The sequence below is a fragment of the Urocitellus parryii genome, chromosome Y, assembly GCF_045843805.1.
Source record: "Urocitellus parryii isolate mUroPar1 chromosome Y, mUroPar1.hap1, whole genome shotgun sequence".
NCBI lineage: Eukaryota > Metazoa > Chordata > Mammalia > Rodentia > Sciuridae > Urocitellus > Urocitellus parryii.
In genome coordinates, this window is record NC_135548.1 from 29,811,200 (window position 1) to 29,831,012 (window position 19,813).

At 37.5% G+C, this 19,813-nt stretch overlaps 1 pseudogene; it reads right to left on the reverse strand.

Annotated features, from left to right (window-relative positions):
• Positions 1 to 11,443: 11,443 nt before the first annotated feature.
• LOC144251000 (unconventional prefoldin RPB5 interactor 1-like) lies at positions 11,444 to 13,436 on the reverse strand (annotated as a pseudogene).
• Positions 13,437 to 19,813: the final 6,377 nt, after the last annotated feature.

Sequence of the window (19,813 nt, forward strand, 5' to 3'; positions counted from 1 at the left end):
AGGTGTTATATTGAGCAAATCAAATCACCATAATTTTTGAACTCTGGAAACATATAATACAAAGACTTGTGCTATTTATTCTTTGGTATAAACTGTTTTTGAGTTGGCTTTTTTTGTATTTTTTGTAACCTGTTAGAATATATGACAGTTTTTAGACTGAAACTTTCACATTAATTTTGATAAATTTCTTTATAAATGCCATTTTAGGACAGAAAACTTCAGTTTACAAGTCAAGAAATTATATAAGAATTGAATTTAGTTTTATAAACCTCTTTTTTGAGGAAATGTAATAAGTAAAACTAAATCATTTTTAGTCAATTTAAAATGCATTGTGCCACAGATTCATCTTAATTTTCTCCAAAAAGTAGCTTTCTGGAAGCCCAGGCTGGAGTACTATAGGAATGGTTAAATGTGAGGTAAAATGTGTTTACTGGGTGGATGTTCTCATTAGCATTCCAGATTTTTAGGTATCAAGGAAACCATCACCAACTCAAAGCAAATTCTTTATCAGCAATGTGTCAGGCACCTGTAATGGCTTATAACTGCAGCAGAGAAAACACTGCATTTTATATCTGGAATTAGTTGGGAAAACTAAATCTACTTTATGTTTTCTGGTGTGAGTGTTTTAACATTGGAATTAGGTATTTATACCTGTTAGAAATGTTGGGAAGTCAAAGTCAAGGAAACTATCATCTGTGATCTCAGACTGAAGCCCTAAAAAGTGATGCTCTCAAAAAGTTGGTTGGGGAGCAGCTAGGATTCTTAGGAATTTCAGGCTACATCAACAAAATGAAGGCTATCAAGGAATACACTGTAAATCCCATGAATGACCTGCAGCCATCCTCAGAGAATGGTAGCCTCTTCTCTTATGCCATCCAAGTCCTATTTTAGGGCATTTTAGAGCTAACTTTCAATGACACAGATAAATATTGTGGGGATTTTTTTTTTTTGCTTTCTCAGGTGAGTATAGAACAGGGTGTTGGTGGTGTTGAGCTGAGAAAGTTCATCATACAGAGGAATGTCCCTCTTCTATTTAAGTGCACATTCAATAATGTTGTGCTTACAACAGAGCTATACAAATTTTACAAAACAGTATCCAGAGAAAATAATACTTTGTATTCTGGAATACATGGATCTTTCCTTAAATTGAAGAATTCAGTGGACAAATTTCTCCAATAACATAAAATTATAGATCCAAAGTTGTCCTATTTCAATAGTCACAGAAATGAAGGAACCAGACTCTATGCACAAAAAAACAGTTTCATCTTAGAACATTTCAAATCACAGACTGTAATGACTTCCAATTGGAGGCACATTTCTCTAGGATAAACTATAACAAAAATTTGGACTAGTGGAGAAAAAGAGTGTAGTTTGAGGTAGTCTGTGCCAAGATGTTTACTTCACATTGAAATTTCAATAACTTTAAAGAAGTTGTTACACATTTATTAATAAGAGACACAGGATATAAAGGTGGAGAGACATTGATACAATGAGTTATGCTGCTTAACACCTCAAATTGCTTAGGACCAGACCTGCTTGTGAATGGTTAACTCCCATCTGCCCTACAAGATGCAAAGAAGGCTCCCCTGGATTCTTGCTGTTCAAGCAGGGAATTGGGGGCTTTACTGTCAGTTGTTGCAGTATGGGATAAGATAACATTCATTTCAGTGAGAAATGAAACCTTGTGGTATGGTGCCAAGAGAAGCTCATATTTTGGAGGACTCAAGGGACTTCATCTGCTTTTGCCTGTGTCTCTTGGAAGGTTCACTTTTCTAGCCTCATACTCTCTGAACATAGTATCGACAAAGAATGGGATTTTTATTACATTATTTTGAGTATTGAGGGGGTCAAAATAGGTGCTAATTAATGTTTAGGTATCAAGCAAACCATCACCAACTCAGAGAAAATTCTTATCAGCAATGTGTTAGGTACCTATAATGGCTTAGAGCTGCAGCAGAGAAAACACTGCATGTATATCTGGAATTAGTTGGAAAACCTGAATCCTTCAACAATAGAGAAGAAATAATTGTGCAAACAAAGCTTTCTTCTTTTAAAAAGAGGTTTGCAGCATGAATAGGTCTGAGGTCTTTGTGTATATATTGGTCTTTTTCTTTGTTGGGTCCTTTCAGGACCAACTCTCTCAATCACTTTCCTCTGTTGTCTCCTTCTGGTAATCAAAGCTTTATCACCAAGGTCATAAAGTCTACACAGTCATGGGTTACATCTGATGCGCAGGGAACAGGTCAGAGGAGGAGACAGGGGAAGGAAGATCTGGTATCAGATGTTTGCCTGGTGGTGAGCATAAGCATGTGCTTGCTAAAGGCAGCAAAAATATAAGTAGATGTACCAGTTGATGGAAAGGAGAATGGTATACAGGAGAAAGCCATGGGTAATAGGTTATGGACTTGTGCTCTTTATCATTTAAACATAAATAACTCCAGTATGTGTGATTTTATTAATTAAAGTCTGGTCTATAAATGAGCAAAGAAGATAAACTGCTGTGACAAAGTCACACAAAAACACAAGGATCTGCTCTGGTCTGAATCCTTGTGTCCCCCCAAAATTCTTATATTGAAACAGAATGCTCAATTTGATAGTAGTGAGAGGCAGCCCCTTTAGGAGGATGGTTGAATCATAAGAGGAGAACCCTCATGGATGGGATTAGTGTCTTTATACAGAGGCCCAAGGGAGCTCCTTGTTCTTTTTATCATGTTAGGGCTCAGCAAGAAGGCAGTGCTATGAGAAAACAGGCCCTCACCAGACACCAGGCCTTATGACACATGGACCTTGGACTACTTGACCTCTACAACTGTGAGAAATAAATTTCTGTAGTTTTTGAGTTACCCTGTTTACAGTATTTTGTTAGAGCAGTGCAGAGAAACCAAGATAGGTTCATACAAGATAAAAGTTTATTACTTTTCATCTAACAGTGTAGAGGCAGGTAGGTAGTTCAGGATGGTGGGGGTGGCTCTGTCCAAGGTTCCAGGTTTCTTCTATCTTGCACTTCACTCTTCTTGGTGTGTGATCCTGTCCTTGCTGTCAAAGCTGTTCACACTATTATTTTGCTGTTTACAGGAAGAAGAGAAGAAAGAAATGGAAGGCTAACAACTTCCTTTGAAGAATGTGATAAGGAAGTTGAACATATCACTTCTTCTCACATATCACTGGTCAGAATCTAGTCATATAACCAGACTTAATTATAATGGGGACTGGAAACTATGTTCTCCATCTAGATATGCACATGTCCTTTCAAAACTGTGGTGGGCTAAGGTTTTATTATTAAAATAAGAGAAACAGTGAAATGGAAGGGTAAAAATTGGAAACAAATTTTTAAAACATGGTAAAATAGTTTTATAGGTTTTTGTTGAACTAATCTTATGAATGTTCCATATTCTATATTAAAATATAATGTATATGACATGATGGGGGCAGTGGCATGCCTGGTAATGCCAGATATTTGTGAAGCTGAAGCGGGAGGATTTCAAGTTCAAAGCCAATCTCAACAACTTAGTGAGATCCGTCTCAAAACAAAAATGGCTGGGAATGTGGTTCAGTGGTAAAGTGCACCTGAATTCAATCCCTTGTATAAAAAATTACCATATCATGAACTTCTGTGCATTTTACTTGCTTTTAGGTTTGTATACAATGATATACTAAATCCATGATAAACTAAAGGGAAGCTAAAGTTTTAAATGAATTTGATTATTAGCATTGGGTTTATTTTACTTTAGCCTTATAAAAACAGTCAATGTTTTTAACCAATGCTCTACAGATTCTACTGAAAATTCTTACAAGCTTTCCTTATTTTTATTAGCATGTGTTTTAAAACTTGCCTTTGTCTTTTATTAGTTTTTATTTTGTCATCTAGTATTGATTTCAATGTAGAACAGCTAAGGGCAAACAAACCTTTTAATATCTTGCAAAATGAAACTTAAATAATGGTCTGGAACTCCCGTAAACATAATATTTTTGGATCATAGTCTCCCACCAATAAGTAGTGAAAGAATTCATGGCTTTCTGGAAGTCATTCTTCATTTTTATAGGAAACAAATTCACTCTCATAGTATAGAGAAGAGTGGGGGATTTTGAGTTCAACAAGAGATGGCTAGAGAAGTACTCTTTATATAGACTTAGCATATAAAAATATTAAATAATCACGGAACATCTCCTCAAATATTACTGCACTTTTAAAATATTCTGGGGAACTCAGCAAGTTTATAGAGTCTAGTGAGTTTGGAAAACACTGATAGAGAGTTTTGTTTATGAAAATGATGATGAAGAGTATTTTTTTATTCAACAGTTTCTTATGCATTTATCCAGTGATGATATATTTGGAAATTCTGGAAACCCCTAAAGAATACCAGAGTGTTACAGAAGCAATACACGGAATCTGTCCATGATTTACATAAATAAAATCATTTCCTATCATTTGGCAATGCTATCTCACTTATTTTCTTTCAAAAAAGAAATCTACTCTTCATGTTAATTTCAAGTATGCTTCTTCCTATTAAAACATTTGATATTAAATTAATTTAATTTTAATTAAATTTCCTCCTTTTATTCCAAAGCTTTTTAGACTGCAATTAATCTTAGTAATTTATTCAATAAATTTAATATGATTCTTTTGACATCTAGAGGCCATCACTATTTAGCTTTCTCACTTTTAACTTTAATAAAAGTTGTTTTAAATTCTTCTATTTTAACCAAAAATTAACTGGTTTTCATCCAAAGCTCAGGGTATTTGATGCAAATTATAATGTCTGGAAATATCTTTTATTTATTGGAAAACTCAGAGAGTTGGGAAATTGTTTATTACATTTTTATTTTCTGGTGACTTGTAATTGAAAAGTTTATTTTAAAAGCCAGCCTCTTCCATCATTGCATAAGTTGATTATATTTATATAATCTACATAAATTTAAATATTCTTTTCTTGCTCATAAGATAGTTTGATTATGCCATGCAGTTAAGACAGTAGATTTATTTTTTTAAACATTAACCTGGAGCTTCTAATGTATGTTTTAAAATTAGAGTTTAAATTATTTTGTCAATTTTCATATTAAAATAGAATTAAGCTAGTGCAACTTTAACTCATTCACCTAAATGAGTGAGAGTGATCAATTTTACTTCTCCCAAATCCTCTGCTGATTTTTATTAATTTAAAGTAGTAGAAACACTGAAGTTTTTTTTTTTTTATTGTATATTGCTTTTTTTCCCCCTAAATAAAATAAACCAACAGCTCTGTTCCAAATACTTTGGTTTTCTGAGTAAGTGGAAGCTGGGTAATATAGTGATGAAAGTAGCAAATGAGTCCATTTAGTTGGACAGGACTGTGGTGTGGGTGATATGTGCAGATGAGGAGTAAACAAAGGTGAGCTTAATGTTCAATCAAAGGGTGCAGAAATAAACAGCTTATTAGGATGTGATTGAATCAGGGTTTATTTTTTTTTTTACAAAATATATTTCAAAATATTGGGTTGTCTTTAGAAAAGGCATAAACTTTCTCATGTGCATATACATGACCCTCCCTACATAAAAAGTAGTTTGTATATAGATTTTAGTGACTGTACTTTTGATTGGCTATTTCTAGAAATGCATATTTGTCATATGTTTCAAACAGCACCTTAAGTAGGATTCACATAACAAGAGTTCAAGGAACTTGGGTTTTCCTTAATGCTTGAGTTGTTTTACACACTCCCTTTGAAAATGAAAAAGTGGAGGTAATTTTGGCAGTGTGGAAAGTTATAAAACTGTCTTCCCCACCCCATGCATTTTCTAATGTTTACTCATTATAATTGTTGACCTTCTTTTTCTGAATCCACCTTTAACAGAAAGCATTTAGACTGGCTTCAATAACAAGCAGCAGGCCCACTGGAAGCTGGAAGAGTAGGGAGAGGGTCATGTATGGGCTGAGGCTGGGGCTGGGACCAAGGCTGGCTGGTGGAAACTCTTCAGGAGTGCTCAGGCTGAGACTGCAGTGACAGTGCCCTCCTGGGACTGGTTGAAGTGCCTAACTGTTGATGGGTCTGAGAGCATGTGGCTGCATAGTTGAAAGCCTGTCTTCAACTCCTTCTCCTCCATCTCATGCCTTCCAAGGCTGGAGGAGGAATACACAGGTGGGATTTTCCTCAAGCTCATGGTGGATGGAAACTGGAAGAGTGAGAGGAAGGAGGAAGAGTATTTGTGGAGCTCTCTACCTACTAAGAGACTGACCAGGGAAGAGGGCACCTATATTTGCATTTTTTCTCTCTAGTGATTGAGAACTGCAGATTCAATCCAATCTCACTGAGCACTGGTGATTGATTATATACACACACAAACACATACAAGTCATGGGAGAAGGGAGACTCTGTCTTCAGCTGTCAGACTCAGTCCTGGAGGTGGTATTGATGTGTTAGTGTGTGTAGTGGTTATTTTTTTTTTCTTTTTTCTTTTCCTTTCTTCCTTTTCTTCACTCCCCCACCCCATCTCTTCTAGAGGCTACACAATGACAATCTTCTCTCAGTAAGATGAATCCTGCTTTGCCTTCTGTAGATCCACCCATCCTCATAATGTTCAAGTTAAAGGCTATGTTTTCCCTTTGGGGACCTTTTGTATATTACTGCTCTCTCTGATTAGTGTTGGTCTTAGTTGGGATTTCTTTGCCTTTTTGTTTGGCTTCATACTGAAAAAGGATTCTCCCCACCCCAACATTTTGTTAATAGTCCAGTGGTGATCAAGCGGGGATAAATAATTCACCCTGGCATAGAAAAAAACAATCACTTAGAAGTCTCAAAGAAATATACCACATGAGGGAAAAACAAAACTGAGAGAAGATCCAGAATATTATCTTTTCTCCTATGGTAAAACCAGTGTGCCTCTTCAGGAGAAATGATTTCAAATTATTATTGTTAAACCACAAGGATCTCTTTTCTCAGGGTGTATAAGCTGCTGGACTGCTTTTCACCCAAATCAGTGTGGATTCTTTGGAAAATTTTCAGCAGAGGAACGCATATGCTGCAGTGTCTTAGTGGAAAGAGTCTTAATAAATCAAGAACCCAGCTTGTAAACAAAATATGCATCATGTTATGTTTTTTCTCATAATAACCTGTCTGTTGCTAATCGAGCTATATCTGCAGTTCTGCACTGCAGGAAGGCAGGGATACATACAATGAATCAGGACAATGTTGCATATAGAGGTACTGCATGAATAAACAAGTAGCAGCTGGAACCACTTCTGTGAACCAAAGACCATTATCAGCTGTGACACAATCCATCACAAGGAGGGCAGAGGAAACTTCTTTTTTTCTAAATGTATTTGGTCGCCTATGCTTGGTCAAATATTGAAGGGCTATGGTTTAAGTTTGTGTCCAAGGTTGGCAGGAGCTAAAGCGGCAAGCTCTCCTGTATTTATGCTGCAGGTTCGGGGACATTGCGCTACATTTTCTGATTAGCTCGCACAATATTTGCCACCGGGATCACCTTTACCAATGTAAGAGAGGCCCCCCTCCCTCTCGGGCCCACTCTTCCATCAGTCCCCTCCTTCCTCTCCTGTGTAGCTCTTGGTGCCCAAGTATTATAACTCAGCCCCTCTCTCTGCTTCTGACACATCCTACCACTGGGAATACTTGAGCAGGGCTTATGCCTGAAGGGAACCCCGGGCAGAGAAGATAAGCCCAGGCCCTCTATAATATATCATTTAAATCTCCTCTTTAGAAAGCATTGTCAAACCCTGCGTCTGGGTCCCACAGGGGATAAGCGGAGTAGAGTCCCGCTTTAAATCTCCTGGTGATCATGCGCTGGGATTCTAAAGGGCTCCAACAGGGAAACTTGCAGTACATTTTGTAAGAAATGCAAATGCAGGTGACTTGGGGAGTAGGCTCCCAGGTGTTCACTTCCCTGCCTCTCTTTCTGAAGCCTGTGGGGGAGCACAGGTTGTGGGGCAGCAACCAAGGGCGGCCAGGCAGGCGGGCTGCATGGTGGGAGACATTAGGGCAAGGAGACTGGGTGTGCCTTTCCCAGAAGAGCGCCTGTCTGCAGCCAGGGTTGTGGAGAGTCCCCTACTGGGTTCAGGATGGGGAAAGACCTAGGCCCTATGTTTGTGTCTGGAGCTGTGTGGGGAGGAGGAGGCAGGACCTGCCGTCCTGCAGTGGCAGCACAGGTGCTGGATGCTCTGGAAGTACATCATGGATCTCTTCCGCTACCCTGACTCCCCAAGCTCAGCCAGGGGCCGCACTGGTACCCTGGACCCACTTGGCTGGTCAGAAAGTTGCTGCCCGCTCCCAGCCTCTGATCTTTGCAAATGCATCTTACCTGGGATGGCACACTCTGAGGAGGCTGCTACGCGGGAGCCCAGGAGGAAACCAAGGTGTGGGTGGGTGAGGAGAGAGGCAGTGAGTGTGGAGGCTGAGTACCCTTTAAGGCTACCACTTCTGCAGCAAGAGGGAAACAGAACTTTTAGAAGGTCCAAGAGGGACAAAGCTCATGTGCTCAGGCTTAAGAGATTGCCCAAAGCTAGGGTGCTGAGGTGTTAGTGGAGATTTTGAGACCTGCCTTTGCCTGCCAGGCATGCTCTGTGGTGCAGCATATTTATGTCTCTGTCCTGGAACTTTGGTCCTTGTGCTCCAGCTCTATCCCCTGTCTAACCACCCTCACACCCCCACCCTTATGCCCTTCTTTAGCCTAACTTCTCAGACTTTAGAAGCTCTGTAATAGTATTGCCACACTGAGAATTGCCCAGAGGAAAAGCACTGTTCACCTCTCCATGTGCATTGCTATTTCAGCTAGGAGGTGTCCCCCAACATCCAGCACTCTAGGGACACTTGCTGATGCTTGGTTCCAGCAAAACCAACCCACATCTGCAACACTGTTTCACAGGACTTTCTAAAGTGGGGCAGGCCCAGGGCTGCAGTTGGGAGGGGAGGGGCTCCTGCTTCACACCTTAAGGATTGTGGTTTCTGAAGCTTTCTCATGTTCTTCTGTGAAAAGATTTAGCTGCCTTCCCAAAAAGGACTTCCTTTGTATAGATTTGGTCACTTGTCTAAGGACCTTGAAGTTAGTCCTTCCATAGAACCTGAGAGTGGGAAATAATTCCCTAAGAGCAGTGTTTCTTTGTAGGCCTTTCTGTTTCTTTTGTACATGATTTTATGAAAACACTAATTTCCCCCTACACACTTTTTTATTACACTCCCCCCACCCCACCCACTTCCACCTCTATGTAATAATCCCCCCTCCCCTTCCTTCTCAAGCACTTTGGGAAGTGTTAAACAAATGATAGCTTATTTTTAGAGCAATTTAATTTGCAGCTTATGAATACTAATGCACTTTTATATGAAGTGATGGGTTAACTCAGCTGTGCCTTACAACATCACCAATCTGGTAGTTTAGTATTAGATTGCCAGTGATTTGAGGTCCAACATGGGGGTTGGTAGTATTTTGTGCATGAGTCAGTAGCAAGGAGGATAGGCATGAAAATGATGTCCTAGACCTAGTTCTGCTAAGTACTTGAAAACATACCACAAACTTGTGGCTCTGAGTTTTTCTTTTTTGAGCTCAGTCTTTTTTTCTGCCATGTAACTGCAATGGAACTGGCAGGGCTTGGTAGTACCAATCTGCACTTTCTATTTCATGTTTGTTTTTGTACACTTCAGCTCTGCTTTTGTCTTTCACTAAGCTGTTTCAGGCACCAAAGTTACTCAAGGCATCTGGTATACCACTGTTAGTCACTTAGACATGCATTGTTTTTTTAATGCTACTTACTTTATACTATTGCTGCCATGGAATTTTAAAGTAAAAAAAATATGGAGATAGGGAAATAGAATGAGTAATCCCTTTTTAATCAGCTTGCTTTCTCATTCTGGGTTCTGTAGAATAGGGTGAACCACAAATGAACTACAACTTCTGCATTTCTATACACTAAATATGTGGCAAATGAAGAAAAAAATTCAGACCGGATGCTATAAGACCAAACAGGTGTAAGGTTCTTCTTCTAACATGTTTGGCTTTGGGAGTGGGGATCACTTAAATAGCAATTGGGAAGGAAAGGGAGAGCTCCTTTGTGAGTGGTGTGCACTATTTGGTTTAGGAGCAGGGTTAACTGAAACAAAAACTGTTTTTATCTACAAAACATACAGCTGATCAGAACTGAATATAGGACAAATTTTCTACTTTTTTAGGTAATCTTTCAAAATCAGTTCTCTTTTCTAATATATCCATTAATTACTGGGGATTCAAGCTAACCCCTTTATCATTAAAATATTTATTCACAAAACTTTTTACTGTTGTGCTGTTCTAGTTACAAATAGCTTCTACTTTTCTAGGACATAATTTCACCTTGGTTAAGCAAGAATTCACTAAAGAAGCTATAACTAACCCTTAAATATTTAGCGATGAATAGAAGATGAATTGGCATTGATGGCTTATTTTATTACTAATGCAGAATGCTTTTTAAAAGTTACATTTTAGCATTCATCAAGCTAATTATTAACACTTGCAGTGTAATTTTCAATGTTAGACTAAATTTTTCTTTAAGAAATTTTACTACAAAATAACAAAGTAAATATTTTATCTGGTTATTTAGTAGTCATAAAGAAGTCCTAAAGAATGAAAATGTTGGAAAGATTAAAACCTAAGACAAATTTTATTTGAAAAATTAATTCATTCATTTTTTAAAAACATCTAGACAAACTTTTCTTCTCTCCCAAAGGTAATCCCAGTGAAAATTATACAGAAGAGGGACAAGTAGTTCCTATGGAATTGTAAGAATTCAAGAATCTGTTGTGTGGTATATACACATATGAATCAAAGAAATTTCCATATTTAGTTCTAAATTATAAAATTTGCAACATTTTACAAAGTTTCATAAAAATTTTAATTGAAAAGAAATGCTTTACAAAATATTCTTCCAGTCAAAGAAACTTTCCCAACCAGTACGTATAGCTTTCTATCTGAAAGATTACAGTATGACATTCAAAGGAAAGAGGTTTTTGTGTATTTGTTTGTTTGTTTTTCTTTCTTTCTTTTAAAATGCCACCTAGCTTAGGAAACCTATGAGGAAAGAAGATTTTTTAAAAAGTGCCTTTAAAATGCAAAAGCAAGTAATATAATCGTTGAAGCATTTGATATCTTAAAAGATTCTTTTAAATGGTCCATATGGTACACACAATATCACAGCTGGTGCAAAACTGCTTGTATTTAGTTTAAAACACAAAAGCAATGTGTACAAACTGTGTTCTTTGAAAAATAATTCAAAATTGTAAGGGCAACTTAGTAGTAAGAGAATTAACAAAACAAATTGAATATTACTGTATTCCAACATTTACTTTGATTTTTGTAATATCACTGATAAGAATAAGAGAGCTTGTACCAAACTAATTCAAAACACCTTACTTCAAACTACATGTAACATATTTTGCTTATACATTCTAAAAATTCACAACTAGGTTTTAGGATGTAAACTCCCATTTCCTAGTTTTTCTGTTGAAATATGGCAGCTTTGAACTTTGAAACCCTTTTGGCAGTTTCTTCTGATACTTCTGACAGAAATTCTTTTTGTTCCAGAATGGTGAGTAGTACAGGATGAGCAATTACTGGGTGTGGTGTTAAAGGGGATAAAAATTCTTTTTCTATTACAGTTCCAGAAAAAGCCTCAGGTGCTCCTGATAATGGCAAAAGTTTATTGCCACAGTCTGCTGGGCACAAATCACCACGAGCCACTCAAGCAGGAACAAACTTTATTTTCAAACTCTCCAGAACACCACGCATGCGGCCTTCCCCAGGGACACACCACCCACCAACTGGAAATCCCTCCTCCAGCACTTCCCCATCCAACACCAACTCCCCAGGAATCCCCAGGAGAACTCAAAAGCAGCCCCAGTGCCTGAGGCTGACAGCAGGGTTCTAATATACAATTGAATACACAGCTTAACATAACCATCATCATCTCAATGGCTTGCTGGCATCACCTCTCAATCACTCCATTCTGGCAAAAATGCCATGCATCATTCCGACTAGGCTATGGCTCTCAGCATTTTATTTTGATGATTTGCTTGTTGTGGTTCTTCTTCTAAAATGCTTTCACTGGTGTCACTGCAATTGACTTCTTCACATACTTCAATACTCCTCAAAACTCCCTCCTATCATCAAATTCAGCATCACTACTTTCACTGATATCACTACAAACACTATTTTCTCTGCTTTGAGACTTCAGAATAGATTTACAAGGAACATATTCTCCATTCACAACATCAACAAAGACTCTGTAAATGTCAGCAGGAGTCCTGATTGTAGGCAGCTCTTGAGCATAATGACCACTCTTCCAGGGTTGTTCTTTCCTTTAAGTTTGACTTCTTCTTTCTTTTCTTTTTCCAGTATTTATTCAAACCCTCTTAGGTTCAACAGTATAAGGAAAATATATTTTTGGTACAGAATTATCTCCAATCCTTAAAGCATTATGGTCATTTTCATTATCACCATCATGACTGTTGTCTTCATCATCTTCTTCATTACTCTGAAAAAAACTTGAACCATTTACTGAAGAGTTCAACTGACTAGTCAATTGTCCATTGAATTGTTCTGAATGAGTAACATCCTAGTGATAACTACTGGGGGTAAGGGAGTTTGTTTCTTCATGTATCACATTCGCATTTGTGTTTGGATCTTCCTTATCCACTTCACAAGAGGCTGTGTCTTCTCCATTTGCAGTCACAGTATCTGGCTTACTGTCAAGTTCACCCAGCAATTCCTCTTGCCTCTCTAGTTCTTCAAGTCAAACCCACAGTTTCTTATCAGCAATCAAATCCTCAGATTTTACTTCATTTGCAAAATTTGCTTCAAAAATATTTGAAGTTTTTGTTTGGAATGAGGTTTTTGAGCAATTCGTTGTTTGGCTTTAAACTCAAAGTCACTTTTAATTTCAACAATATCACCTGCAGCATCACTTATTTTCTGCAAATCTTCTGTGAATTTAACTCTGGATTCAAAAATTTTCCATCACTTTTTTTTAAAACCATCTATTGTTTTTCTTACATCTTTTCCTTTTCCTCACAGAGTCACAACACCTCCAGGGCTCACAACAGCACCAAGGCCAAGGCGGAAGCGTGTGTCACAAACTTCGACTCATTTCAGAGTCAGACGGGGCCTCCGTGAATGGGGCACCGGTTTATGGAGGCGGCCTGGCAGGCTGCTGCTCAGAGTCCTCCTGCTTGCCTTCATGCACTGCGCGCCCGCTGCTGCAGAGGCCATGTTTGTCTTCGCCGCTGCCACGGGGGCCGCTGCTCGCGTCTGTGCTGCAGGCTCTAGGCTTCTCTCTCTGGCCTCCGTGGCAGGCTTGGAGCAGCAGGCCCACAGCCAGGGCGGAAGGCGGACTCTTAGGTGGCAGAGCCCAGCCAAATGTCCCGTGGCGGCTGAGCCTCCTCAGCGCTTCTCCTCTGCTTTTTTCTTCTGCAAAAGTTGAATGCATTGTTCTTTTCTATTTTGCAATCCTGGCTCTTACGATGGTCACTGGGATCCTCCTTGTGGTTCGTTTTGTTCTTGAGGGGACAGCACCTAGAGGACATATCTTCATTTCTCTCTCTCTCTCTCTCTCTCTCTCTCTCTCTCTCTCTCTCTCTCTCTTATAATATCACTCTCTATTGAAATTACAATTAATTCTATATTCATTTAGTGAGAAATAGTATATTAAATATATTGCATTTTCCCATCAGTCAACTTAGTATATTCCTCCATTTATCCTTTAGTCACCCCCCCCATCATTTCATTCTTTCCAAGTTTTAAAAACACTCATCTGCAAACTTAAGCATGCCCTGCTTTTCCAAACACTACACCATGTGTTTCTCTTCCTCCTTTTGAAGCCACTTTAGAAGGTGGTGGTGCTGGGCTACCTTAGGCTCAGATGCCTGGAGTTTGTGTCAAGGACAGAAAAGTTTGACAGAAGCCATGGCTTTGGGCAGAGAACTGTATCATGATTTGTTTTCTGCAAAGCCGTAAGCTAGCCATTTGTCAGTAATGCATCCCTCCTCCTTGAAACATAGTGAATCGTCTCCTGACTTTATACTGAGGAACTGAGGAAACTTAATAGCATGTCAGAAACTTCAACACATTTCTAGGTTAAAAATCAAGTCGTCAGTTTTAGGAGAGTTGCCCTGGATAAAGAATTCATTTGTCTTGACTTCAAATCTGAAAATTATTAGGAATGGAGAAAATGATTTACAATAAAGATAACTCACTATTATTTTTAGTGATTCTTTACAATTCTTTTCTCAATAGCAGGTGTTTTCGTACAAAATAGTTTCTTTCTGTTTGAGGTGTCAAGCAGTGCATTACAAGCTAAATTCTCAGATTAACTATGTAGAACTGGCAAGAAGAAAAGGAAGTGTGAACTTCATTGAATTTACATATGTGAGTGTATGCATCGATTTTTAGGTATAAATGAATGTACTTGTAATTAAAATGCCCCTCTGGGCCCCAACATCCCTCTGCACAGAGTGGCTCACTGAAGCATGTGTAACCTTTTTGGTAATACTCTCTTAGCATAGCTTGAGAGGGATTTTTGTCTCTATTCTTTCCACTTCCTGTGTGCAGCAAATGGTTTACTGTTTTTGTACTCTAATACATAAGAAAGGTGAAGAAAGAAGGCTTAAATACTAAAATAAAAACAAGACCCCTTAATTGTAATATTTTTTGAAACAGTCACTTAAAATCTGCAATTCATTTTCTTAAGTTATATTACTATTGTGCAACAGGTGTTGTAATTGTTAAGCAAAGAAATTAAACCCTCAGTAGTCACTATTATTATGCTTCAACTTTTTTTGAGGCAGATTAAAATCATGAACCCAGTATGCTTGAATATTCTCCATGCTCTTAAATTATTTGTTTTCTGGGAATTTATATTTTTTATTAACTTCATTATTTTTTTTCTGTTACATTAAAATATTATCCCACAAATGGCAATTAAGGAAATAAAATTTCTTATATCTCAGACATATATTAACAGATATGAAATAGAACTAATACTTTAAAATATTTGTTTATTTATCTGATACATTAAAGCATATAAATTATACAATTTTATGAGATTCCATGTGAAGCTTTTATACATGTATACATGTATGATGATATAGGAAATATTTTTGTGGAATGATATTAAATATGAGAAATATATTACAGATGCAGTAAAAGATTTTATGTAAGGTATCATAGTCTGTTTTCTGTTGCTATAACAATACCTGAGACCAGGTAATTAATAATGACTAAAGGTTGATTTAGTTCCTTGTTCTAAAGGCTGTTAAGTCCAAGAACATGGTGCTGGCATTTGCTTGGTATCTGGTGAGGGGCTTCTAGCTACATTGTAACATGGTGGAGGGCATCATATGATGAGGCAGAGTACCTGTGCCAGATAGATAACAGGTCCATGAGTGCACATTTAACTTTCTAGATTTTTAAAAGAATATTGCTGTTTTGCATTAGCAAAAGTGTTCTAATTGTTTTGATGCCTATATAATTATACCTATGCTCTAAGTAAGTAATAATCATAATTAATTTTTAGAGAATGTTTTCTATGTGCTAGGCACTCTACTTACTTACCTGAGTTAGCCCTCAAAAACCACAGGTAGGAATTTATATTATATTTCTGTTAAAGCTTATGCAGCCCAAATGTGAAAAGGTTAAGGAAGTTTCCTGAGACCCTACAGCCAGTAATTGAAGGATCTGGGTATATGTCCAAGGGATCTTACTCCAGAATATATTCCACAGCATTATGTGAAACTGATCCATAATTTATTTCTGTGAATCATTTTGATCTGAAACTGAAAGGAGATGCAGCATGTTCAGTGTTAAATGTTTAGAATTTTAATGCTTTCTAATGAAGATATGATTTACATATATTGAAATAGATAGTTATGAACTTTACAGATTGATGTGTTTTGACAATTGTGGGCATAATTGTAACCAGGACACTAGTGAACATTAAAAAATTTTTCCCACATCCCAGGAAACTCTGCATTTCCATTCATTTCTTACCCACATCCTCTCTAAAAGGCAACCACTGCTCTGATTTCTCTTGTGTTAGCTTGGCTTGGCTTCATTAGATCATAAAGTTCTTGAACTTTTGAGTTATTATTTTTGATGTTCATGTCATTGTGTGATAGATATATAGAATTGATGTGGGAGCTTCTGTTTTATTTTGTAAACTAGAATCTCCTAATTAAAAAGACTAACTTTTAGTGAACATCCAGAAGTTGTCAGGAGCTACCAAGGGTCACAGTTTACAGAGGCTGCCACAGTTAACATAGATGCTGGTGAAAGACAGGAATCTCCTAGATCAGAGAAAAAATACTTAGAACTCAGGCATAACAGATAGTATGAGCTTCAAGTTGTCATCAGTTCCCCTGTTATGAAATCCATGATTCGAGCAGTGCTGAGTGACTCTGTAGATATTTGTACACAGTGTATTTGTGTCACAACTGAGAAACTTGGAGTTTAGAAAACTCCCTACTCTTAAGGGGCTACTAGCAAAGCAGCCTAATTTTTACCCTTCAGAGAGACAATATGTTTTTTATCCTGGTCAGGAAACAAATGTGTCCTCTACTCTGGAGATAGACCCCATACCTAAATTCCAAGGGTAAGTTGTCACTTAAATCTACTTCTGCAAGTCAACTCTTTCTTTCCTTTCTGTATGTCTCAGTAGTGCCAGGCTATTCTTATTGTTACAATAATGCTCTTTGTCTAGAGAAATATTTTAGGTGGAAATTAACTTAGAAATGATTGTGAGGTTTTGAGAAGATGGACAATATGAAATCTTATGTGATAAACCTACCTGCACTTAATGACTAAAATATGTATTCCTCTATGATCAACCTATAACCACTCAAATTTTACATTTAGTTACTGAGAAAGATTTAAAATGTGAGTATTTAGTCTTTGACCCATAAGTTCTTCAGCTAAACATACAGAGAGTAATAGGTATGAGATGGAGTTCTGAGAGAATACTGATCTAGGATGAAATGGGAAGAAAGGGAAATCTTTTATAAAAGTGTGACCTGATGTGACTCCTGAAGGCATGTTTCAATTGGCAGGAGAGATAAGCATGTTCTTGGCAAGGGGAAAATGTAATTTGTGTGAAAGTCAGAGGCTAGACTTATTTATGGATAGAGTGATTGGGGATTCATGGGAAAGTTAGTGGAATCATGTTTTTGAGGATTAATGGAATTAAAGTTGGAGATCTGAAAGGCCTGGTGGAGGAGTTAGACTGGAGGTATTAAAATTAGTGAATTAGAGAATATGTCTGAAACGGAGTAAGATGGGACTAAGATGATTGAGAATTGCAAGATCATGGACAGAAAGTGTAATGGATGCAAATGAGTGTGGGGAGGGGTATAACTGGGAGGAAGGAGTGATTTGTGTGATTAGAAAGCAATCAAAGAAAATGTCCTTCTGTCACTTAAAGATGAGAACCTGAACTTGATTGGAAGGATGGTTCCAGGTGTGTACTATGAGCATAAGGAAAATCACTCACCAATCAGGAATGAATTAACTGAAGATCCATCCCAAAAAGTTGTGGGCCATGAAGGACCATTCTTTTTTTAACTTAAAAATCGGTGAAGTAAAAAGTGTGCCTGAGGGACATTGGAGTTACCGTTATGAAGCCTCATGAGAATGTGACCTCAATCTACTGTCCAAAGTTACAGTTGATTTATTGAGAATGTGAAACAGGAAATGAAATGAGTGACTGCATCTATGTCCTTGATAGTTAGGTACAGTGGATAGGAAGGTGAACTTAGGTTATCTATTCTCTTATATAATTTGAGGCCACTTTTCTAGCTCTGGATTTTGATAGTCTCTTCAAGGGGTAGTACTACATCACTGGGTAGTATTTATAGGCAAAAATTTATTTCCTTGTAAGATGATGTGAAGTAGTGTCATGACGTGATGGGGAAGGGAAATAAGGTTACACACAGCCTCTTTGAATTCAAGGAATTTTTCACTAATTGTGTACACATTATTTTTTTTGTCTGTAGCAGCTCTAATGTGATAATCTTGTTCCAGTAGTGTCACATATTTTTGCAGCCCTTGATTGTCACTGTTTAGTGTAGTCATACCTTAAAAGAACAGTTTGCTAACAGCACAAATTTTGGAAATGAATTTTGTTTTTTTCTACTCTCTTCGAATTTGATTTGTGTTTTGGGGGGTTAGTAAATGTACTCTGGATATTTTAATGCCATAAAATTTATAAAACCCTGGGTGATTTACTTAACTCATTAGGATGAAAAATAGATTTGTCACTCTGTATCCTGTACTATTCCTACAATAGCTATTAGATTTATCAAAACAATAAAGTACAGATATACAAATTGTGATGACTTGGATCATAAATGTCCCCAAACACTCATGGGTTGGAGTCATGGTCCCTGACTGCTAGTGTTATTGTGAGGTGGTGGAAATATTAGCAGATGGGACCTATTGGAAGAAAGTTAAGTCTTGGGGATATGCCCTTGAAGGGTATATTGGGAATCTAGCTGCTTCCTGTCTCTCCTCCAATGACTATGAGGTTTATAACTTTGCTCCATCAGGTGTTCCCTGCCATGATGTTCTGCCTCCTTACCAGCCCAAAATCAATGAGGTTAGCTCACCATGGCCTAAAACCTCTGAAACTGTGAACCAAATTCAACCTTTCCTTATTTTATGTTGTTTATCTGAGGTATTTTGTCACAGCAATGCAAGCTAACTCATGAGCATTGTTTGTCAAGAGAGGGTACCTACCTCTAGTGAACTTAAAGTCTTGGGGAAATAATACAGATGAACACACATACACACACAAAAAAAAAATCCTATTTTTTATATTCAAACTTTCTGCTTCATATGAGAAGGAAAAGGAAAAGGAAAATGCATTTAAATTCTGTTACTTCTAACTTGCAAATATCTCCCACACAAGATCACTCACTCTTCCTGTCTCTTTACTATAACCTGACTTGCCCCTACATTCTCATCAGTGATTCAGTCAAGACACTAGAAGTTTCAAGTAGAGGTCCCCCCTGTCTTTGGAGATCTTTATGCCCTCTTATGGGAAGATGAAACCTTTGGCTCTAGTTTACCTTTTTTGAAAGCTAAGGAACTGGGAACAGTGGTGCACATCTGTAATCCCAGCAACTCGGGAAGCTGAGGCATGGGGATCACAAGTTCTCAGGAAATTTATGTCCCATCTCAAAATTAGAAGTTAAAAAAAGGAGAAGGGTTGCTCAGTGGCAGAGTGCCCCTGTGTTCCATCCCCATTACAGAAAAAAAAGAAGGAAGGGGACGAGGGGACGGGGGAGGTGGAGGATAAGCAAAAGCTATCTAGTATCCCAGTTTTTAAAAAAACGCCCAATTCATTCTCTCATTCTTCTGCTGCTACATGTTTAGGTAAATTCTCACTTTTTTTTAATCATAAATGCAACTGCAACGAAATTTTAGTATATGTTTAGTTCTGTACAGTACAGAACATTACCCAAGGCATAAATCAAGTAAAGGAATTATTTGTCCATAGAATATTAGAACGTTATTATTGTCTTGCCAAGTTCATTTCAGAATTACTTGTATCAGTCTGTACTTTAATTAAAGGCAGAAGAGTTTACTCAGATTGTTTTCTATCTCTGCCATTTTTTATTATGTTTAATCTATCATCCAATATATGTGAAATAGTATCCCATTATAGTTTTAGTTCACACATCTCTTACTGATAGTGATCTTGAACTTCCTTCATATAATTAATGACACTTTGATTTTCCTCATTAGTATGTTTATGTATTACCAATGGATTTCTGCCTTTTTCTTGTAATTAAAAAAGATGCTTTTTATATTTAT